The 26,081-nt window shown below is 38.5% G+C and overlaps 1 protein-coding gene across 32 annotated transcripts in view; it reads right to left on the minus strand.

Moving 5' to 3' along the window:
- The window catches only part of Hdac9 (histone deacetylase 9), an 863,837-nt gene that overhangs the window by 522,492 nt on the left and 315,264 nt on the right, over positions 1 to 26,081 (minus strand).

The raw sequence follows: 26,081 nt of genomic DNA on the forward strand, positions 1-26,081 counted from the left end.
GCTCTACATAATAATGTAAGATCATGGCTACCCAAACAACAGAGAATGCTATTACACAAGGGTGTTTTCCTGTGACCATTAGCTATAATGTAGATGACTGTAGTAGGAAACCAAGGTTCGATCACCAAAACACAATGCACCAAAACAACCAGCTATGGACTTAGAAGAAAAATCCAATCTTTGTGAGTCACAGTCCCATCCTTGAAAGGACAGTATGCCTCACTTCTTTGGAAAACAACTGTGAAGAACAAGCATGGCTTAGTTAGCTCTGGTTTCAACAAAGAATGATCTGAATTCTCCATTTATTGGTATACTTGGGAGGTCACAGAATTAGGGTGCCTTTTCAGTTTCCTAGTAACCATCTTCTGTCATAAACACAAGGCCTATTTCACACATGCTCACCTAAGTTACCAAACCTAAATGGGCTCTTCTTTGCCCTTCATAGATGATTTTTGCCTGCTTTAGATTTTCATTTCAGTACACTCATCACTTGATGTTTAGTGCAGGAATCGTAGTCAAATGCCTGCCTTTTAATTACCAACACACAGACACTGTCAGGCTGATGGCCTCTTGGGAAAGTACAATGCTTGTCTGGGACAAAGGGACAACGTCTTGTCTACACAATGGTACCTGCTCTTTGATGATGTCTGATTCAGTCCTGACTTACAAGGTAATAGTATACAACAAGAAGAACATGCCTAGCCAACTTCTCATGACCAGGATGTACATTTGAATATACATGTGACCAGTTGAGCTACACACTCAAGATGGTGTCCAAAGGCAGGTATGTAGAATCTGTGCAGCAGAACAAAATCTGTGCAGTGGCAAGAAAACACTACTTTAATATGCTTCCCACGTGAAAAAAAAATCAGATTTCAAACATAATGAAACTAACTTAGCAATTCTTTTGATCAATTAAAAAACAAAACTCTATTCAAACTTACTTTTTAAAAACCCACTAATGCCTCAACACACATGTCAAATTCAGTGGTTATAAAAGAAAAATAATTAGACCAGATTTTATGACATACAATTATAACACTAATATCCATATGCAGAAACCAGCCAGTCTGTATATATGATGGGTCATCCGCACAGAGACAGGCAAGAATTAACCAGGAAGAAACGGTTCATTAAGAGCCCATGATTGGCATATATTCATTATCCTATTCCATAGCTAACATGTTTACAGCGAAGCACACTCCCTTTCAGCTACTGACAACTTGATGTTATCCTAAATTAAGGACTAGGGCAGGAAAGACTGGCAAGAGAAATGCTAAGAACACTAAGGACCAGGTAGGAGAAATGAGGAAGTAGCTTGTAGGGGCTAAAAAGAGACCATTGATCTTGATCACTAGAAGAGGCTGAGGGGCAGATGTATAAGCTACTTAGAACCTGAGGTTCAGTGAGGGAGAGCCTGAGAAGGAAGGTCTACATTTCCTACTAGGCTTGGTGTATGCTGTTTTGCCTGCTAAGGGTGCTGCAATCCCACAGCACACCTGTGGAGAGACAGAACATTCTGGACTTCCTAAACATGGCTGAGTCTGAAGTTGCTCCGACTCCCAGGCCTCCATTCCTGTGAGTCTGCCCCTTCTCCTTAGCCTTCATTAGGTCATCCTTTAACAGCTCTGAACCAGAGTTCGGGATGGCGCACGGCTCCACATTCAAATCGGGATCTGAAGCATGGATTTGAAAATTGTGAAATCTTGCCAACAAAAGCCTATTGCTCTCCTCCCACTTCAATGGGTGTACTTAAGACTGCGGGTCAGAGCCGCGGCTTTGTAGGCACAGTGAGGGAGGATGGGTAGAGAACTCACAGAAAGCACAGAAAGCCCAATCTTAAATTTAGTGACATACTCTTCATAAAGTCATCTTGTCAATCACCCATCCATGTTCATCATGCCCGCGAAGCTCATGAATGAAAACGGCAAACATTTGTAAACTTAAAAACTAAATGAGAACCAGCACTACAAGTAGGTTAATGTAGTAGACTGAAACCAGCAGCACAGAGCCCGATCACATCAAAGTGACAGCAACCCATGACAATGCAGAAGAAAGGCGAGCTTTGCTTACACAGTGGTATAATATTTTTTATTCTGAGGAGATATGAAATATGAAGTATTCCTGTCTATTTCATTAGTAAGTTCAATCTGTCCAGCAGATGAAAAAAAATCTGCTCATTTTAGAAAAAAACAAAACAAAACAAAAAACAACAGCAACAATTATGTATCTCTCAGTTTCCATGTTCAGACTCTGACACTGATTGAGGGCAGTAGGAAGTTAGGAAACAGCGAGAGAACACTTTGCACAAGTGCACTAGGATTCTCAGCAGCCTGATGGGTGGAAGGAGAGAGGGGGCTCCCAGAGTGCTTTTCTTCAATGATCTATGGTGGAGATACATTGCCAAGTTCAGAAGTTTAATTTGTGACACAACTGTGCTGTGAATTTGTGTGTGACCAGGTGGTGCCTCTGTCACCAGCTCAGGCTCCCTGCTCTCCTTAGGGTAAACTAGACTCTGCAGGTAGGGCCATCTTAGGGACACTGAAAAGGACAAAACACTTTTTTATAATATGGATTTTAATTTCTGAATATTGTGGAAGGAGATTCAGGTCTCCATTAGACATTTCTTTTTTTCCTCTTTAGTTTGGAGAAGAAATAAGCAGCAGTAGATTTTGTTTTCCCCCATGCATTTCAATGCTTTCACTCCACCGGGTGATTTTTCATTGTGTATTGAAAGGGAAGCCCTGACTAAAGTTTACACAAATTGGAATGGGAAGAAATGATACTGTAGCAATGTATATTTGTGGTTCAAGTTTTCCAGGGTTTGCTGTATTAGGTAAATATTATCTTGAATATAAAGTTTAAAAACTCACTTCTTCGTTTTACTTGTCTGATGATACTTGAAGGGCAGAATTTTATTTCTTAAAACAAACAAGATCATTCAGGGATTTTTTCCCCCTGCATTTTAATTCCCATGTTCTTAATTCAGTTTATTATCTAGATCCAGGGCTTCGGATGAAGTAAATAAACATTCAGCATAGCACAACAGACAGAGGTGAGAACAAATCCGGAGGAGTGCCGGTGAATTATGGGTGATAAGTATGCTCAGGGAGCCTTGTTAGAGACCCGCTGAGAGGACGCTCCTGATCTCCTTCTCCATTTCCAGGTGAAACAAAACCTTGGTGTGAATGTGTGCACTCAACACAAACCAAGTTCCACAGTGAAAATTAAGCCATGATTTTCTGCTCCCTTCCGTTACAGAGCAGTGATAACTCAGTAATGAGAAAGCAGGATGCTTAGATAAAACCTGTATAATAGTTAATTATCACATGCCACAGTCTCAGCATAAATGCTGAAAATAACAGTTATGTCATAAAGGAGAAGAAAATTTTGTTTCATTAGGAAATTAATAAAGCAAGTTTCCTGTCACCCACAGGTTTAATTCATTGAGACACAAAGAAATGAATAAAAATTAATTACTTTATAGTTATATTTCAGCTGATTCTTTTGGAATGTAATCATGCTGAATTTACTGCAACGAAACAACAAAAAGACTTGGGATGAAAACAATAAATACCTGTATTTGATGGCCAACACCATTAACTTCTCAAGTTTCATCAATTTAAAATACTTTAGCTAGATTAACCTTACATGGATGATGAAGGAGAATCCTGCTATTACCCCACAAACCAGCTGCAAGTTTAACAGTTGGCAAATCCCATGTGCATGATGCAGACATAAAATACTGGTGCTATAAAATTTCCTATAGACAAATTTAGAGTGACCTACCCAAAAACTAGAAGGTTAACTACAATGCCCATATAAAGTTGTAATTCATCAAACTGTTAATTTGTATGATTTTTTGATCTGAAAATTAAATAAAACAAAGACTATGTCAATGTCTATATTTTCCATACGATTAATCACAGTAACAGACAAACCCTAGATAGTTGTTACTATGTCGACACTCTTTCTTTCTTTTTTTTTAATAACTTCATAATTGTATTTTGGGAAATTGTACCAAATCTGTAATCATTGATATAATCTATTCTACTTTCTGAATGGCATTTTCAGATTAGATTATGAGGCTCTCAGTGTGTATTTTCAAGAACGATTGGGTACTTGCTAAGTACTTTTGTAACTGGATCGAGAAGGAACAATTTTGTCCAGTTACTGAAGACTTATGGGTCTGGTGAAAACCTATCTAAAGAAGGCTCTGGGTGCCATCTGCATTGTCCTTAGTCCCAGATCAGTACCTCCAGTTTCTCTCCACCAACCCCCAGTCTCCTTCTGCTTTTTAAATACAACTTAAATTTCAATTGACATTTTAGCTAATATAGAAGGTAAAGAGTTCCACTGCATTTGTGTGCTTCGCCCACACACTACCATACTTTGTCTGTACTTATTCCTTCTACCCTGCCTTTTCCCTCCTTCATGCCTCCTTCATTGACTTCCTCTCCATGCTGGTTAACTGTTAGACTCTACATATGATATAACACATGGGTCATCTTATCTCTCTCTCTCTCTCTCTCTCTCTCTCTCTCTCTCTCTCTCTCTCTTCCCCACTGCCCATGTCTTTCCCTTTTCCCATAATCCCTTGCTTACCAATCCCTGTAGACAAGTGCTACCCAGCATTGTGATTTGACATTCACTGAAGAAATTATGTGCTTTTCGAAGTCTTAGGCCATTGTAGGCGTACATCAGCTATAGGACATGGTCTTGATGCATTGATGAACTGGATTTTAGTGCCAGAATTACTTGTATTATTTTTCTGTCTACATTATATAAGTATTGTCATTGTACTTCAAAGTTGTTTTACAATTATAAGAAATAACACAACGCCAACAATGCCTAAAAGCCAGAATCACCTGAGCTGAACATGGAGCCACAATGTAACTTGCGATGTTTGAGAAGTTACCAAAGGAAGTTCCGATCAGAAGAGCCGGCCCCAATCAGCATAGTATGTAATAATATGTAACTATGATAAGTATAAACTTGATGATATATTGTATGATAAATATATAATAATTAGTAATTAATTTGTGAAACAAGATTTCATAATAAGCCATGGGGATGGCAGAGTCACATCAAACATAAAAATAAGCTTTTAATATATCTATAATAAAGTTTTATAACTGTGCTACTGATAATAAAATCAGAATACAAGAAATTGCCTTTTTGTTGAGGGGGTACCAAGGCAGAAGCGCTTTACTAGATGTGAGTATACAAATATCATAGACACGCCAGAACAGGTCAAGGAGGTTTATGCTGTGATTCTCATGGAAGCAGTCAGTGCCGAACAAAATACAGTTGCAGGGAAGGACTTTCTGAATGGGATTCCATTCACTCAGGGTCAATGCCAGCAACTGGCAAGTGACACGTCATTAAATTCAATGTTTTCTGTACAGCAAAGGAAATAATCAAGTGGATGAAAAGAAAGGTGACCAACGGAACAAAAACGAGATTTTTTTTACAGAAATATTTTAGGTGTCAATACATCTCATCATAAACAATTCTAAACTCTAATATTCATCTTAATATCATGTTCTGACTGATTTGTTGAGTTTAGTTTTGGAACTCCACTGATGCCAAAGACATACTAGGATCAGAAACTATCCCTATCTATCTATCTATCTATCTATCTATCTATCTATCTATCTATCTATCTACTATCCATCCATCCATCTATCTATCTACATATATACATATATATACACATGTGTATGTATATATACACGTATGTGTGTATATATATAATGATATTATATATAATTAATATGGTTGAAAACAATCTACTAACATATCAATTTAACACCTACTCAAATATTTAGAACTTTCAAAAATACACTCACTTGACCACAAGAAATATTTATGCCATTATATTTCTTGGGTTTTTGCAGGAAGTGTAGGTAATAGAGTGGATATGGATAGGTAAAAATAGGATATTGTGTTTGTACCTACACTGTGGATAGTGTGTAATTGTTAAAATATATTTCTAACATTTGTGGCTTTAAAGACTTTCCTGAATGTTTGACTGAGTTATTATAAATCATCTTGCTTAAAGATCCAGGTATATGATATACCCATAACTACTAACATAATATAGTTAAGTGACTTTGTGTCTCTGTAATCATGATGATGAAAAACGTTTAGAGAAGTTAAAACAGTGCTTTTAAAACAAAAGTATAAATAGGAGAAAAAGAGAGCTTTAAATCTTGTAAATTACTCATAATATATATATATATATTATTTTTATAATATAAAAATCCAAAATATTTATGTACAGTTTTCATGAGGAATGAATGGACAAAAGAGTCAAAGGGAAACTTTGAGTCCAAAATATATCCCTGACATTCCTTCTTGTTATGAGGCTTGTGGAATCCTTGCTAAATGTATTCTTCCTTACCTTATTTAAGCCTACTCGCTCGGGCATATGAAAGAATAGTGCCCAGTGTTAATAAATGGCCGGCTTAAAGAGGTGACATCATACACATCCATGCAGCAAAACAGGATTATAAATAGAAGATGACAATAGACTGGTTAATTTTTTTATCACATTCTGGGTTCTAATTACACATAATTTTCTAATGTTAGTAGAACTGTGTGTCTGGGGGCTGGGAGCCAACAAAGAGAAGGATCCATCCAACAGAGTTTCAATGTCTCTAAACATCGTCCTCTTGGCTAGCCGGATGACAGAGGACTTGGCTAGCCGTGTTCTCTTTAAATAAAGACTTACACTTCTTTTAAATAGAGCTCACTTGTTCTGTAGAATGCTTTTCTTTGCTGGGGCTCAAATTGTGATCTTTAAGAAGTAAGCGAGCCTTTCTACCCTCAAGAGCTCCAGCACACAAGATGGATTCCACTTGTAGTGGGTTTTTTTTTTCAAAAGGTCAAATTAAAATTTCTTTCTTCTTTGTATTTCTTTCCAGGGCTTAATGAAGAGGTCAAAACAAATTGAGGACATCTCCAAATATTGCAGTCAACTGTCATCTCCTGATTTAAGTAACCATGTATCCAAGAGGTCTTCATTCCAGCAAACAAAAGTCTCTTAACAGTGTTTTCCATCACTTATAGAAAATACCCATGCACCTGTACAGTGGGGAAGAGACCGCCCAATTAAAGCTCACAGGAAAACAATTGCTGGTGTATAAATATCAGATTGAATTTTTCCAGAAAAGTAGCCCCAGAAGCTCTGTGAACATTATCATGTAGTATTCTATCAATGGCGGAAGCAATGTGACACAGTTCCTGTCCTCTGTACATGTTAGTGAAAATTATGTGTGCCCTGGGGATTTGCCCAAATCGTTCAGTGAGCAGAGAGAAGAATACCTTCAAAATGCATTGTTGAATAACACTATCGTATAGAATATGATCTAAACACACAAAGAACACAAATCATTCAAAGATAACCTGCAGTAGAAAACAATGAGGCACTCATTTAAAAACTGGTAGAGTACGTCAATGGAGCTGGATTGATAGCACCTTTATAGTTGCAAAGTAATGAAACTAATTTTACTTTCATGATTAGTGAAATTTGATTAAGGCTGATTGAATGCATAACCTACTGCATGATTATTAGCCTCAGGAAAAAATGTATAATTTTCTTTTCTGCTACTGTGAATTCCTCTACCATTGATAGGTCAAATAAGTCTCTTGCCTTCCTACAGATCATAACTAGGCAACAGATGAGACCTTGCTAGGTTAGAAGTGATTAAGGCATCTTGGCATACTTTAAATTTGAGAAGCACGTGTGTAGCCGGCACATCCAGCACTGAGTATTAATTAGTTATGTATTCTAGGAGAAATTTAGTCATTAAATGGAAGGGAGCAGGAAGATAATGTTTTCTATTCTTAGTTCATACAAATTAAAAGGATGGAAATCATATTATGATAAAGATTATAAATAGGACTTGATGCTAATGAGCAAAAAGGAATTAGCAAAAACACTTGTTAGAAAATTGACAATAGAATTGCGCCATCGGTTCCTTGTGTGTAAAATTTAGACTGTGGAACCAAATAATTTATATCACACTGGCACTGAGCCATCTGTGTACTAATGCCTTCTTTGGCATGGCAAAGCCTCAAGAACTATAAACCTGCAAGGAAAAAACAGACTCTGGCAACATCAAATATCAGACTCCTTTGTAACTAGGATACCATCATCTCATCCCATATGCTAGAGAAGGGAAGATGCTTAGAAACACAATTGGGGTATATAATGTCTGGAAGTATGTCATCTAGCTTTCTTATTTTATTTGTAAGACATGCCACTCCATATGTAGGATATATATGTATATATTTATGTATATATATATATACAGAGATTTATTTCTATTGCTATTAATAGTAACTCACAATCTATTAGCAGCGGGAGCATATAACTTTTTCTATTGGTACTGATATTATATAAATATTTAACATATCTGTACACGCATTTGCACAAAGCCACCATAGTGTGTGTGTATATGTGTGTGTGTGTATTGTTCTATAAGCTCAGTTTTATTGTTATTCAAAACATGACCAAACTTCAGAGTTCCATTTTATAAATGAAAATTTTTGCTCAGCAAGTTAACACCTAGCTTTAATACATTTTAATACATTTGTATTAAATGATCATGTGTACACATACACTTGTATACCCACACATATGCACAGCCTGTGTGTGTGTGTGTGTGTGTGTGTGCGTGCACACATACACTAACAAATATGCAGTTCTGGGAGTTTAACTAATTATTACTTGCAAGGCTGTCATTCCAAGAGTAGAACATACCTTTGTAGACATATGTGTACATGTTGCTCCATGTTTAACGCACATAAATCCAGGAATGAGAAAATAAAGCACGGCTGTTGCTCATTCTCTGTCTACTTAGTCTTCTCTCCAACAGAGAGCATACGAACCCGTCCTCCTAACATGATCGGTCTCCAGTATGGAGCCTGAGAGAAGTAAGACTACTGACTCATTGGTCTTCTTTGTTCAGTTTTCTGTCATGAAAACCAGAGCTATATCACAACATGAAAATATTTCCCCAGGTAGCATCTTAATGGTGCACAGAACAGAGTGTAATTTAGCTACTACCCATAGGAATTCATAATCTAAAGCAAAAAGATCAATTCCTGTGTGTGTGCATGTGCATATGTATTCAGGTATGTGTATGCACGCATGTGCATATGAATGTGCATGTTGCTTTTTGTGGTGGTGGTGGTGGTGGTGGTGGTGGTGGTAGTGTTTTCTTGATTTTTGAGGCAAAGTCTCTCTTTATTGCTTCATCTGGACTAAAATCATATCTCAGGCCTTAGTAGCCAACAGACAGTAGTAGTAGTAGTAGTAGTAGTAGTAGTAGTAGTAGTAGTAGTAGTAATAGCAGCAGCAGCAGTAGTAGCAGCCAGGAGGATCACAGCATGCACCATGATACAATCTTACTTCAAGAAAAATCCTCAGGTTAATAAGCAACTTCAAGAAATGTATCATCTGTCATCACTGAGATTCTGTCTCAAGTCTGTGGAACATGCTTTGTATCAGGCAGAACCTGTTATGAATTTAGCATCCCAGTAAGCCAGGACACTCTTTTGAGATGTGTTTGGTCAAGAGAGACAATTCAGACACTAGGAATTAATCAGCTAACAGCCTGGACATCTGGCCCTTCCCTGGAGCAGACTCCACAAACACATCCTCCTGTGAATCTCACGGTAGTCCATAGTCACCTTCACTTACTGGGAGCTGTGCATTCATGACTGGGCAGGGCTGACTGCTCTGGGAATGTGGATGAACCAGATGCTAATTATCCAGGCCTTGTCTTCCCTGTCAGAGCACAGAACACCCTAGAGAGAAATTAAAAGATGCAGCAGCTTCCCAGGACTCCATGGCCGAAAGCATTATAAATAGATATTGCGAAGAAGAAGGGTGGTGTGAAGTCTAAAGGGTAAATTCTATTTCGGAGACCGTTCAGCTCAAATTTCTAAAGAAGAGCTGCAGTGTTTCTGATGATACAGGTTCTCAGGTCTCCATTGAAAGTCTAGTTCTGAGCCCTCAAAAGAGAAAAAAAAATATATTCAGATATATGAAGCAAAGAAGGGAAAGAATGAGTGTGGTGTTACAGAATATTATGGCGCACCAATTTCAGGTACTCAAGAAAGAATTTAGAGTAAAGAGATGCTTAGTTTATCTATTGTTTCAACTTACTTATTTCCAAGAATTGTGGTAAATCTTAAACCTCTAAGGAATGGAAAGTGAGTCAAATGGAGGGAAAATATAATTCTACATTCTCACCATGTATTAATCTTGAGAGTGCTCTGGCTATGGTGGGTCCTTATATTTGAACTTGAAAATCTGGGATCATCAATTTGTCTCCACGTCTGAAAATCTGGGATCATCAATTTGTCTCCACATCTCTATCACCCTTCTCTTTAAGTTCCCCTCTACAAGGAAGACAGACCAGAGAGGAGACTCCTATATAATTATCTCTCACATGTCTATATTTCTGAAGTGTATCTCCATATTTTAATTGCAAAACAGGTAAATATTGAAAATTGTCTTTAGAAATTAGCATAATTTTCAACCTATACATATGCAGCATGTAGAAAATGAAAGGTTAATAATACAATGAAAATATATAATAAAATAATAAATAATAAAATTAATAAAAATAAAATAAAAGCTTAAACAATAAAGTAAATCACAGAATATGACTTCCAACGTCCAACCAAGACTTATACTACCTGTTAAAAAAAAAACTACAGATTGTAAATATATGTGTATGCATTGTGTGCCATCCAGAAACTTCACATTTATTTATAATGATATTATAGTGAAATAAGGGTAAATCCAGACATGGTTTCTAACACCATGTGTGTCCAAGCTCTTGACACAGGATTGGAGAAATACAATGTTAGTTCTGGGGTCTTGATGTAAGTGGTGAGCCCTACTGAGACTAGGAACCAGGCAGATCTATCATCCAGGGTCTCCGATATCAAATAGTTTAAAACTTTATGTTGCTGTAAACACATCACATTAGAACTTGCTTCTAATATTTGTATAGAAAGACTTTTAGAATTTGAGAGACCCTAGAAGATATGAAAAAAATGGTAGGGTGAAGGGAATAGGCTACACGGATTCAGAAAGAGAAATAACTCCACGTGTGTCTAACATCCTATTTTGATATTTTAAGATAATAAGGAAGAGTTGGGGATTTAGCTCAGTGGTAGAGCGCTTGCCTAGGAAGCACAAGGCCCTGGGTTCGGTCCCCAGTTCTGAAAAAAAAAAAGAACCAAAAAAAAAAAAAGATAATAAGGAAGAAATATTTAGCAGTATTAAACATGCTGGACCCAGTAAACAGAGAGTTTTTCAGGAAGAATAAACTCTTGCTATATACAGGCTGTTTAAACTCATCAAAAGTTAACAAGTACCCAGAGTAGACCTAACTACAGACACTAAGTGGGGCACGGCATGGTAAAAGTTACGTGATTTGATAATGTGGAGAATATTCAGAAGAAGTTTTCAGTTTGATGTTAGACTTGGGCTTAATATGATCTATGTGATTCAAATAAGGATAATGTGGAATTTTATAGAATTTAAAAATATTAAAATATTAAATGTTAAACTAAAATATTCACTTTAAGTTATGAGGTAAAAATTTCTCTATATAAAATTGACAATTTTAAAGAATTTTCTGACACTTTATGCTAAGAATTTATATACATACATCACACATATAATCATTGTTAGCTTATGTAACACTTTATTATATAGCCTGTTATTATACATATATATAGATATATGCATTTATATATAAAATGTACCATATATGTAGCTTGTCATTTCACTTAGCTATATGTCCTGGACATATTTCATGCCTTGACATATTTTAATCACTGTAAAGTAGAGGTAAGCATAATTTAATCTTTTTCTAATTTTTTTGTAATTATAAGTAAAAGCCTACATGTATAAATTATACAAACCAACAAAATATTTCCTATAATAACTTGATTCTAAATCAGTGTTTCTCAACCTGCGGGTTGCAACCCCTTCAGTAGTCACATACAGATATCCTTCATATCTTCTTAACAGCATTAAAACTCAAGTTATAAAGTAGCAGCAAAACAATTTTATAGATGGGGTTCACCATAATATGAGGAACTGTATTAAACAGTTACAACATTAAGATTGAGAACCAATGCTCTAAAGAGTCAAAACTATAGAGAAGAAGTATATTTATATTTTGTTAACAAAAAAATTGATCCTAAAAATGCTTCTGCTAGCATACCAATGTCCTCAAATTGCTAATGTATCACCAACACTTGATCCCATAATTCTTGAAATTTGTTACTAATTCTGATGGTAAGTTAAATATCACACCTCGTGTGTTTTTTTTTATTACATTAAAAGAAAGATATACCATATGTTTATCCACTTGACTCTCTTCTCCTACAGTCTGTTTGCATATCCTCATCTGTATTTACATTAAAAGCGACTTATGGGAACTCTATGATTATTTAATCATAGATATATAATACGTGTTAGCACATTTACCCAGAAGCTAATACTTGGATGTGTGTTTACCTGCTGTCTGTCTTTCTATATCATGTGAAATCAATGCCCTTTCTTCTTTATGATCTTCAATATGCATTTGGATGGTGGGAATTTCTAGATAACAGATGACAGATAAGAACTCTGTGATGCAGAGATCCAAACTGAGTTGTTCATGGCCACATAGATGGACTCTGGTGACTTCCACAGGCCTCAATTCCTCTAGCTATAGTGCAAACGCACCATAGCAGGAAACGTGACTTATCATATTTTTGACAGATTGTATCGGAGTGTTCTTGAATACTTCACATGAATATAAATGCACACATGCCACATGTACATATACAATTTTAAAATGCTCTTGCCACTATACATAAAAATACTAGTTTTTACCAACCATTCCAGCTCAAATGATGAGAAAGTGCCCTGAAAATCGACGTTAATTGACACCCGATACTGCGTGTTAGAAATCCAGGGTTCTATGTCATAAGCAAGCTCTTCAGACCTACTACAATAGAAAAGGATTCCCTCCCACTCCACAGTGGCTGCAGGCTGCAGACAGTGAGCGGCTAAAACACATGTTGGCTGTATCAGCACCCTCAGCTTCATGCATCATTGACACGGAACTCAGCCCAAATCCCAGGGTCAAAAATCCCAATGTTCATACCACTTCAACTCTAGTACCTACTGACAATTTCCCCTCAAAAGTAAACAATGACAAGCCATACAGCATCTGGCTACAAGAACACATAGTATAAACTATAAATCGTGTTTTTCAATATGAGCAAATTATTGAAAGCAACTTTTAGGGGAGCGATCTACTGAATTTCCCAACTAAGAGATAAAGTCATTCATAGCAGATGCTAAATGTTCTACACGCTTTCCTCTGCAAGAAATTTCAACTGAATTTATTACAAATGTGGAACATTGAACAGCCCTCCAGGACAACCCCAACAGTTAAAATCATTCAGACAGATGGGCTTGTGAAAATCAATCTAACAAAAATTAGAGTAAAAGCAAAACCATGTATGCATATTAAGTGAAAACGCAATAGAACCAAGGAACTGTCATTTATTATTACAAGTATGCCTACTACAATTCATTGTCAATAATCAGATTATTTCAACTAAAATGACTACAAAAAGCCTATACACAGTCCACCAAACAATATCCTTTGTCTACGTAATTTTATTTGAGGTCTAAATCTCTTAAAAAATAGCACTTAGATAATATTATTTTGATGAACAAACCTCTAGGGATTTAGTTCTAATAGACTTTATAAAACCAACTTTTCTCATGTATCATCTCAAATAGCTTCTAAGAAAACATACAAGATCAATCGATATAAGTATTACATATCTGTTACTATTAGTATAGTTAAAATATGCTTATTTGACTCTAGTTACTGTGATTACTATAACAACAGACTTTGGTCATCCCTAAAGATTCCGTCATTGCTCTTTCAGGCACAGAAAGTATTCAGAAAGTCAGCTAGACCACATTTCCAAATTCTAGATGAAGATAGAGTTCTAATAAATGTTGGCACATGAAAGCATTTTAACAAGTGTCCAAACTTAAAGGACATGCCTCATCAGGCTCATAATGAAAAATGTACGTTCAATGAGTGCCAAGTGTAAGACCCTCATTTTGGACTCTGAAAATCAAGAGATAAATAAGTCAAAATACACAGCTTTTGCTCTCATTGGTTCGATTTTCCAAAAAGAATGACAGGCAAGTGTGACATCTGTAAAACACTGGGACTCTGATCTAACAGGGAGAAATGAAGAAGCAGACAGTGGATCCATAGAGTTTTCCAAGAGTAAAGAATTTACCAGCTTAATAGACCAAAATCCCTGCCAGCTCAGACCTGAAGCCAGTAGGTTCTCATTGGTCCTTGACTCAAAAGGTGAAAGATGGTTGAATTTCCCCTTAGACAAAGGAAACAAGAACTGGTGGGTTTTAAAAGGCAGAGTACCAGAACATGACAAATACAGAGTCAAATGCTGGCAGCCAACCATTGAACTGATAATGGGGTCCCCCTTGGAGGAGTTAGAGAAAGGATTGAAGGAGCTGAAGGAGTTTGCAACCTCATAAGAACAACAATACCAACCAACCAGAGCTCCCATGGACTAAACCACTACCCAAAGAGTACACACAGACCCATGGCTCCAGCTGCATATGTAGCAGAGGATGGCCTTGTTGGGCACCAATGGGAGGAGAAGGCCTTGGTCCTGCCAAGGCTGGACCCCCCGCCAGTGTAGGGGAATGTTGGGGCAAGGAGGCAGGAAGGAGTGAGTGGTTGGGTAGGGGGAGCACCCTCATAGAAGAAGGGGGAGAAGGGGTTTTTGGACAGAAAAATAGGAATGGGGATAACGTTTGAAATGTAAATAAAAAAGTCCAATTTTAAAAAATTAAAAAAAAAGAAAGAGTAAAATGTCCCATTCAAACAACTAAGCAGCTGAGCTAAGATACGCAGGCATGCATGTGTGTTTCATTCAAAATTGTTCAAAAAGAACTTACAAACAGAGGTTGAAAGAAGAAGATAAGGGTGAACAATTAAAATCCACACACTGAAATTCCAAGTTTTTATATGTGAGCAGGGAGACAGCACACTGGTAAAGTGTTCTCTTGATGTTTACCTGTTCTCAATAAAAGCTTGTTGAACAAAACCGGATGACTTTTCTCAAAACAGAGATTTTAGTGCTGTTGTGTGAAGACACTGGTTGGCAATTCAGGGCCCAGTCACAATTGCTAGTGCTACACAGTGTTAACACCAGTATATGAGACCTGTGTTCATCACACAGCAAGCAGACATACTTTTCCAAGCATCACGGGATAGCAATGCTGTTAAACACATCAGCAACTATACATCGAGGATGTTTAACCCTCTTGTTTACAAGGTGCTACACAGCCATCATATTTACAATTTTGTCAGAGTTCAAAGGGTTACTAGAGATATAATGTACACATATTTCACATTTCCATAATATTAAAACAGCGGTTGGTCATGTAACAAAATCAACTTACAGACAAGAAATAAACGGTAAGCTTACAAACACATGGTTTTCCTATATTGTCAGAGTTGCTTCCTTGATTCTCATGGCTTGGTCACAGTTGGACCCTTAACAGCATCTGAGAGAAGGGATCACCAAAACTCTTCCACTTCTGTACCCTCATAGAAGAAATTCAAAAGTACTCATTCTTTATGATTACAATATTAAACAATCGAATATTCTCTTTCCGTGTTAAGGTCCTTGCTGCCTTACTTTCTACACTTTTGCAAACATAGAGACACAATTTCTAAAATAGTGGGTACATCTGAGTCCTGTTTACTGCTTTATTGCTATGAAGAAAGACCATGACCAAGGCAACTCATAAAATAATGCATTTAATTGGGGGACAGTTTACAACCTTTAATAGTCCATAAGTGTCATGGCACCATGGAAGTCGGCAGGCAGGCAGGCAGGCATGGGATGGAGCAATAGCCGAGAGTTCACAACCAATCCAAAAGTTTCAGGTCGAGAGAAAGAGTTTTAGAGGATTTGGGGAGTGGGGAACAGATATACAGACAGAGAGAGAGAAAGAGACTGTGACGGAGAAGGAGAGAGACAGAGACAACAGGCAAACTAATACACACAAAGAGAGAAAGACACAGAGAGGAGAGAGAGAGAGAGAGAGAGAGAGAGAGAGAGAGAGAGAGAGAGAGAGAGACAGAGACAGAGACAGAGACAGAGACAGACAGAGAGGAGAGAGAGACAGAGACAGAGAGGAGAGAGAGAGACAGAGACAGACAGATGGAGAGAGAGAGAGAGAGAGAGAGAGAGAGAAACAGAGTGAGTCAAGCATGGGCTGTTGTAACCTTGAAGTCCTCCCTCACTGATACATCTTTTCCAACAAGGCCTACTACAAAAAGGCTATGTTTCCTGATGTTTTCCAAACAGTCCCACTAACCACAGACCAAGGTTTCAAATATATGAGCCTATGGAGGCCTTTCACCTTCCAACCACCGTAGTCAGGAAGGCAGTTTATTGAGGAAAGGATGGGACAGGAATGGACAGGGTAACAGGATAGTAAAGGGAAGAATTAGAGAGGTAGGGGAGAGCATGGCACAGCATCACAGCATCACAGAGCATGTGGCAGAGCATGACAAGCCTAACCTAGGATAGAATGGAGTACATTAGTATGGACAGGTTATAATGAATATTTGCATATAGATATGCAAAGAGTCATAATTTATAAGTACTTTAATTACTTTTTCAAAAAAATGTAGACTGTGGGCTACAGTTTGAGAAACACATGTAGGAGAATGCGTTATGTTTCTGAATTCAGATTGGATCACTTTCCAAGCTCAACCTGGCTTTGTGTACTTTGGCAAACTAACCTCCCAGAATCTTCAATATGCTCCACCTTATAAAACTCATAAATTTCAGATTTTTAAATTAACTAATGTGTGAAATATTAGGAGTCTATATAACTTTCTGACACCCGTGCAGCATTAAAAAGTAATTAATATTATTTTTATACTTGTTGCCCCTGAGTAAATGTTAACTATATGTAACTGATAGGAATTGGTTTTCGTACTTTAATTAAACGCTGAAAAAATAAAGACGAATCCAGTCTCTCAAGAAGATTTCATATTATGCGTCAGCCATCTGACTCAACTGGAAGTGTACCTAAACAGCATAGGAATTCCGTGATTCGGGTCAAAGAAATGTCTAGTCTCTTTCTCTACTAAGTTTAAACGTTATACTTTGCATTCATTTTTGACTGACTTGCAACAACATGGGGACGTTATATCAAAGTCTTGTAATTCATATTCCCCTGTTTTCATTGCCAACATTACAGGCTAAAGACAAGTCTAAAATTCATATCCACACACACTGCCAAACGTTTCCTAGCCATCTGCAATAAAGGACATTAAAAAAAGCCCTAGTATCTGCTGGAAAGTAATTTTACTACAAAACGAATTGATGTATGGTAACACATTTATAATTAACAAGACATTAAATACCTTGTTTTTGAGACTTCATGCTGAACAATAAAGAAGAATGCATGGGGGAAATTCTTAATCATCCATCCATTAATCTTTTTTCTAGACAACGGAGAGCACTTAGGGAATTCCTACTTCTCGGCAGGCAATGTTCTAGCATCAGGTCCAAAATAATGTCTCTGCCTCCCTGACACTCATGAGCTAACAGGGGGAGAATCTGTGACGAACCAAATATGTACCTTAAGGGTTTCTAAGAAGGGCTATGAAGAAAGCGGAGGAGACTAAGCAGGAATGTAGATGGGCAAAACTTGCTATTTTATCCAAGGTATCATGAAGTCCTTACAGATATGGCCATCATTGAGTATATATCTAAAGACAGGAGGCACAAAGCCTCTGAAACATCTGGAAGGTTAAGCCATAAAGTAGTGGAAGCCCAGGCAAGCCCTGGACCTCTATGCTTCGCATGACAACACTATGAGGTGTGAACCAGAGTTCAGGCACACAGAGAATCTGGTTGGCTGTAGTAGCTATTTCTGCCTTTGCTCCGAGGGAGATTGGTAACTCCCAGAACCATGGTTCTCGACCTTTCTAATGCTGTGACCCTTTAGTATAGTTCATATGTTTTGGTGACCCCAACTGTAAAATTATTTTCATTGCTACTTCACAATTACAATTTTGTTACCGTTATGAGTTATGTAAATATCTACATGTTCTGATGGTGTCAGGCGAACCTGTGAAAAGGTCATCATTCAAACCCTAAAAGGGCTGTGACCCACAGGTTGAAAACAGTGTCCTAAGGGTTCTGAGTAGAGGATAGTTGCAATGTGACTTCTCAGTGCTCACTCCACTGTCCTAGTTTGGAATGAACTTGGTCTCAATTAATCCACGTTCCTATCAAAACCTGCATCTTATTTCTGTTATTCCCCAAATATGAAGGGCTGCCAACTTATAATTCGTTATCAGCATGATAAGTGACGCCAAGCACCTTTTCAAAACACTGTTACTCTTTGACATGCCTGTCTTCAGAAGTTCATTTTTAAGTTGTCTGTTGTTGTTGCTGCTGATTTGTTTTACGACTGTATCATGAAAGGGCCTTATATATTTGAGCTATTATATCCCCTCTCTACCAGCATATGTTTGGCAAGTATATTGTCTTTGTGTGGGCTCCATTTTTCTGCTTGTTGTTTTCTCTAATGTACAGAGGTTTCTCCAGTTGCTGGACACTGTTGCCGGGAAGGAAAACTACCATCACAGTTACTTGTGATAGTTGTCTTAAAACGTATCAAAAGACTCGGAAATTCCACTTGGGGGTACTTAACTAAAAGAATTGAGAATCTAAATGTCCCCTGACATAGGAGCAGATTTGAAAGCATGCTTTCCACATGCAAAGGAATTAACTCGGCTTTTAGGAAATCCCACCACAGGCATCAAACAGCATGGTTGACACTGCAATTGCGAAGTAAAATAAAAAGTCACAGAAAGACAAACGCTTCATGTTTTTATTTACAAGATACATCTTAGTTAGACAAAGACAAAAGCAAGAAGCAACATAGGCATACTCTTGTTCAGATAGAAGAGGACAAAAGATGGGAAACGTAATAAAATTCAGCCATTAAAAAAAAAACAGGAAAAAAAGCACCTCATTTCCAAAGAACTTTTGTACTACACTCTATTCATTTCACACACTTATAAAATCTGGAGGGGTTGAGGGAGGGAGGGAGGGAGAGAGGGAGGGAGGGAGGGAGAGAGGGAGGGAGGGAGGGAGGGAGGGAGGGAGGGAGGGAGGGAGGGAAAGACAGAGGGGAGAGAGAGGAAGGAGGGAAAGAAAGAGGGAGGGAAGGAAACCAAGAGGGTGGAGGGGGAGAGGGAGAGAGAGAAGGGGAAGAATGGATCAGAGAGAATGTTTAAGAAAATAATGAGATAGAGTCTTGCATCAACCTAGGAGTGTCAGAGTCCGCAAGGTGCTAGCTGAGTGTGAGCACACAGGACTTGGTGATAGGTTAATTGCAGGATGGAAGAAGGAAACAGAAACAGAGAAGGAGCCCCCCACTAGTAGATATAAAAAAAATGACATTCCAAAAGGATTGAAAGAGCTCGTTAGTAGGTAATAAAGCAAATAAATAAAGCTAGCAAGAAAACTTAGCGTGCGAGCATTCCCATTTAAAGGACACAGAGTAAATATTGTTCCATTATGACTTAGTATTCTCTGGAAAGTCTCAACGAGGAGCTTCTGTGAATGAGATGGGATTCTGGGTATGAGTAAGGTCCCATGTTTCTTTAAGGATTTAATTTGCACCATTAATTCTGAAGTAGGAAGGACTGAGACTTTGATTTGAAATAATAAGTCGGTCATTAAAGGCATAGCATATTAGGATGTTGTCCTGCCTGCAACAATTGGTTGTTACTCTCTGGCCAGCTAATGTCAGCCAGGAATGAAGGTAATTGTATGAAAGATCAAAGAGTTGAGCTCCTACAGAGAAGCAGGTGCCTATGCTGCCAATATTTCATCACGGAGCGGTACTTTCCTAATATGAAAGCTATAAAAGGGAGGGGAAACAGCCCTGAAAGTGCTATTGTTAAGACCAAAAACTAATTAGTCATTGCTTCCCAAAGTGTTATGTGAAATGTCTCCAGAAATAATGGTCTGCTCGCTCAGATTTTATAGGTTTTCTGAGTCTAGTGTTCTTTGGAATTTCCTGTTTCCCTTGGTAGGGAAGATGGAGTAAACTTTACAAGTCATCTTGAGTAGCGCAAACTTTTCGATAGAGGAAATCATTTGTGGATTCATAAAGCACACAACTAGACTAGGAGAAGGACAAGAGGGTCAATAAACTCAATCTCAAAACTGTGTATGTGAGGGCTACTAAAGCGGTTATTTCGTGCCTGAAGTGGTAATTTTCTACTTGGAAGATGAAAATGAAAAGATCTCATTTCTTTTAGTGTCTTCCTGTGGCATACGGGAACATGCAGACTGTGTTCTAATTCAATATTTCTAAGGATCGTCCCATCGAGCATAAGTTAGGGAGATGCACACAGACAGAGGTGACAACACAGCGATGGAGTGTCGGATACTCGGGCTCTCTGCTTCTCGTCAATATTTAAAACTTGGGCTAACATATGCGTAATTTCCACTACTTATGAAGAAATGCACTTGTCAAACACAGACCTTTACAGGAAGTAAGGAGGACAAGTGAGTTCTGCATAATAGTTAACTTCAGAAATCCCCATGAAGAAAAGTTAATGAACATACAACACCAAGACTTCTATTCTAAACCTCTTGACGCATGCCAATCACTTCTCCAGAATTATCCCACTTGATTTAGTTATGCGTGGCTTATAATTAGACCTGTTTTATTCAAAAGAAACATGAGATCAAAACTGAAGAGAAGTAGTGAGTCTGCGTTTCTGCAGCCGTCTCTCCACACCCCGTTGTGGAGGAGTGTCCTCATCGCCAACAGCAACTACTCAATCCTGGAAGCAGGGAAACATTATTTTTTCCTGTCTTTGGCCCCTCCTCAATTTTAAAACACGTGCAAGCTCTATGGAAGCTTATGTTTGAATCCGTCACATGGGATATAATTAGTCTAATTTGAACCTGACCTGTTTTAAGGCATATATATGACAATCTCAGCTTATACAAAAAGATGCAACAAAAGACAGTGTTGAAAAGACTTGCAGTCTATTCCAGAAAGAAACAAACCTTGACAGAGCTTGCCAGGGAGCAATTTCCTTTCAATGTTTTCTACCAATGTGATGTACAGTGAAAAATTTCAATGTTAACTGTGCAGAAACACAGCCACATGGTACTTTCTGCTTTCTGCCAAGCACTGATAATTTAGCATTAACTGGGAAAGGGAGGAACTCCTCTGTAGCCATGTGTCAGCTATATAAGAAGCCAAAATGTGCCATGCTGATACTGCGAAGACCCCAAGTTCAATCAATGACCTTCATCACAGGAAAAGAGGAAGCTGTTCTTCCCTAACACTTCACCTGCCTGCTAGGCTCTGAATGTGGAAAGGGTTAAGTCGCCTTCAGCTCTGAAAGTTTCTTTTATCCTCAAAGTTACACAAATGCTAAATGATCTTAGCTCCTGCCCAGCTTTCAAAATAGAGTCATTGTGATGCCTCTTGCATGCACTGGCCTCCCACAACTATTTCTCTGCTCGAATAGAATCTGCAGTATGTTCATGTACACAGTCCCACAGTCGGTCTATAATCCCCTGCCCAAATGATTCTAGTGAAGTGCAAGGCTCAACTTTAGGAGGCTATCTCACGACAAGAAAAGAACTGCTACCTTAGAGATAAAAATCCCTAATGAAAATATTCTCAGGATCTTTCTTAGACAAAACAGAGATACCATTGCTACTAAATGAATACTAAAAAAAGCAGTTTGAACCCCTGTACATGCTGAAGTGTAAAAGCCCTCACACGTGCTGCCATTGCTTCTCTTCATTCTTAAAGACTCAGGAAGGAAAAGCATCTCATAAGATATTTTGATGGCTTATTACAAAAAGAGAAAAATCATATCTAGGAAGGAAAAATAAGACTGCCTCACGCTTTTCACTTCTCAGGGCACTGTCATCAGAAGGGAGAGAGAAAAAGAACTCTGAAAAGCAAAACTTCCACATCAGCAAGATGAACAAACCCTAAGACCTCTCATTTTCATGTCAGCCCTTGAATTTCTCTACAGTTTTTCTCTTACAAATATTTACATAAGACCAGAGGATTATAACTTTTGTGATTTTTGTGATTACAATAATAGTATGCAAAATGGAGTTCATGTTACCCAAAACATTTAAAAATATTTTGTAACAAAAATTACTACTTTTAAAAATGCAAAGGAATGGAAAAATCAACTGTGTTTCAGAACATGCTTCCAGTCACTGTGATGAGATGTGTCTAGCTACTCCATTTAATTATCATGCCAACCTGGTGAAAAAGTATAATTATTCTCATTACATAAATGAAGAAAATGAGACCTAAAGAATTTAAATAAATTGCCCAATACCCACATTAAGGAAGCAGCTGATTGCCATTTAAATCCAAATTCAATGATCTCCAGGTTCCACAAACTATATCAGGGAGAAGAAATTTTACAGAATAAAAGAAAAAATGGTCATCGAGAAAATGGCATAAACACTTGGAATTGGTTGACTTACATGAGAACTGAACTTTTTACTATTAGATTAAAATTATCTAAAGAATGGAATATTATAACTCCATATTAAGGAAACACAAATGCATATTGCAATCACCATACAGGGTATGCAAAGCCAGTACATGATACTTATGGCTTATGAAAGGCTGTATCAAAACATCTTCATAGCTAAGATAATAACTTTTCCTATTCTGTTCAGGGATGTGTTTATAAAAGAGCTGTATTCTAGTCTACAATAATTCCTTGCCCTCCCTGCAAGTGTTCACAGTTCCTCCCTGCCAATGTGTGGTGCTCTCTCTCTCTCTCTCTCTCTCTCTCTCTCTCTCTCTCTCTCTCTCTCTCTCTCACACACACACACACACACACACACACACACACACACACACACACACACACTTTGGATCTGTCCTGTGACATTCTTTGGCTCACATGAACAGTATGAGCAGAACTTTTCTTTGTGGAGTCAAGTTACTAAGCGCATTTAGCCTTCCAGAGCCTCTGTCTTCATGGCCATGGGACTCATCCCCTTTGTAGCAAGAACAATGAATGATAAGGAGAAGAAGAGGGCACTGGAGACCTGGAGGCCACCTTGCACATGACACCAGCTTTGGCTCAGTGCCACGGGAGAAAAAGAATCATACTGCCATGCCAAAATGGAGAACCGTAAACAAGTAATTGCCTTTAAAAACATTACATTTAAATTTTTACAAATTTAACAAGTGAAGTCCTGGCCTAGTCATTTAAGGTGCCGCTTTAGGAAGCTTACAATATTTTAAGAAAAATTTCCTCTTTTCATATGGTATCTAGTATCTAGAGTGTAAGCTTTCTTAATGTTGTCCAAGAAAAGACATAATCAGGACACCCACACACACATGCATACCAAAAATAAAAAATGAATGAATAGCTATTGTATTAAAAAAAAAAGAGTCACACAAATATATATCCAGAAAAAATGAAAACCAGGACTCACTGATATTTGGCTATGCAAAAAGATACTGAGACATTAGATTTTAAATAATTAATTAAAATATTTTGTGTAAAAGTCAGGGGAATGTTATAACCTAAATTAAGTTCTCAGACTGGCATTTGCTAAAATGTGAGGTGCTTAGCTGATAAGGATGGGTCCCTTGGGATTCTTAGCCACCCCAGGTTACTCAGTGAGTTCTAGGCCAGTGAAAAAGCTTATCCCCAAGAGAAGGAAGACAGGGAAGAAGGAGGAGGAGTGTGTAGGGTAGGATTGGGTAAAATAAGGAGGAAGAAGTAAGGACAAGAGAGAAGAGGAGAGGAGAGGAGAGGAGAGGAGAGGAGAGGAGAGGAGAGGAGAGGAGAGGAGAGGAGAGGAGAGGAGAGGAGAGGAAGAAGAGAGGAGAGGAGAGGAGAGGAAGAAGAGAGGAGAGGAGGGGAGGGGAAGGAAGGGGAGGGGAGAGGAGAGAGGAGAGGAGAGGGGGGAGCAGAGGGGGGAGGAGAGGGGAGAGGGGAGGGGAGAGGAGAGAAGAGGAGAGGAGAGGAAGAAGAGAGGAGAGGAGGGGAGGGGAGGGGAAGGGAGGGAAGGGGAGGGGGGAGGAGAGGGGGGAGAGGAGAGGGGAGAGGGGAAGGGAGAGGAGAGGAGAAGGGAAGAGAGGGGAAGAGAGGAGAGGAGAGGAGAATGGAAGAGAGGAGAGGAGAACGGGAGAGAGGAGAAGAGAGGAGAGGAGAGGAGAGGAGAGGAGAGGAGAGGAGAGGAGAGGAGAGGAGAGGAGAGGAGAGGAGAGGAGAGGAGAGGAGAAACAGTGCCTGAGGAATCACACCCAAGGACCCTACATTCTACATAGATATGTACACATTTTTACCTGGACATCCATGAATACACATGCATACACATACTCAGTATAATTTAAATTAAAAGAAAATATGACTGTTCTAAATATACTGCATTGTTCCAGGTAACTAGACTATAAAAAAGTAAAATCTTAGCCACCAAAAACTATCTGTTATAAAATGACTTCTGCTAGACACTGCTCTTTGTAGCTTTTAGTTCCACACACCTATTCCCACATAACATTTATAGACCATCTAAGGGCTAACTTCAAAACGCCATCCTCATGCTCAGGGCTGTGGAGAAACAGGGAAATTATAATCATAATTTTAAGATAGGAAATGAGTATAGAGAGGAGAAAATTAACCTTCGTGCTACTCTACTCTAAGGTCTGTGTGTGTGTGTGTGTGTGTGTGTGTGTGTGTGTGTGTGTGTTTCCTTTTCTTCCTTTCTTTTCAAGCTAATGGCAGTTTGGACTGTGGCCCACTGCTACTTCTTTCTCTCCTCAAGTCCAAACCCCACAGGGATCCCTTCCTTTCCCATGACCTATTGCCAGAATTCTGCTTTCTTTCCCCACAGGCCTGATTTCTCACTCCTTTGAAGATTCTGTTCTATAAAATCAATGTCTCATTCTTGCCTGCCAGAGAACTCTTTGGAGACCACCATTAGAAGCCCATTGATGGAGACTGGGCAGAGCAAAGGAACTCATACTTTCCTGATGTGCATTCTTATTTACTTATGATATATTTATAATTCACATGCTCCTTTTCCTTCCAGCCTATCTCACTGGCCAGCACTGTCTCCTGTTGCTGCAGCTTTGCTAGCCGCTATTTATGTGCCGATGGCTCCCTTTATCTAGTCTTTTCTCCACAAAGATCACAACCCACAGCCCTTGCCTCAAGTGGTCCAGGATTAGGAAAAAAAAACAAAGCAAATAGCAATAAAGCCCCCAAAACTGAACAAACAGAAACCCTAAGCAACATAAGAAAACAGAGAAGAATACAAAGAGTTCAGTCTTTCCTCACAGTTATCAAAAAGGAGAAGAAAGGGGTTAGTGCAATTGAGGGGAGAAACAAATGAAAGGAGGCATTAACTCACAAATGTGAGGATGTGGAGAAGTAAGCAGAGTAAGGAAAGAAAATGATGCCTACATTTAGATTTAGAGAAGACATAGAGACATCAGTAGCCACTAAAATTAGAGACAAACAGTAAGGGCATGCTGTCAATCACAAGAAACTGAGAAACAGCATTAAGATAGAGCTAGATCAGAACCCACAAGCAGCAGATTCCCCTCGTGAAGCTCTAGACTCGCCAAGACGCAACCTCTATAAACAATAGCAGTCAGCCTTCCAGGATTTAGTGCTGTCCTCTCAGGAGGCTGTTCTCACTCAAGACCCTCATCAATCTTGGGCATTCACCCTGCATCTCATCATGGGGCAAGCTGGGGTTAAGAGTCTGTTCTTAGGAAGCTAACTGCTTACTTGTGAGGGAAGCGACCTCACCCATGAAACTGAACTACCAAGAGCACACAGAAGAAGTCACTTAGAAAAGTACACCCCGAGTTTCACTCTACAGCTGTGTCAATTGGTCTCCTGGCTTCAAAGTTACTTCATAGG

The sequence above is a fragment of the Rattus norvegicus genome, chromosome 6 (genome assembly GCF_021556685.1).
Source record: "Rattus norvegicus strain SHRSP/BbbUtx chromosome 6, alternate assembly SHRSP_T2T, whole genome shotgun sequence".
In the NCBI taxonomy this organism is placed as follows: Eukaryota; Metazoa; Chordata; class Mammalia; order Rodentia; family Muridae; genus Rattus; species Rattus norvegicus.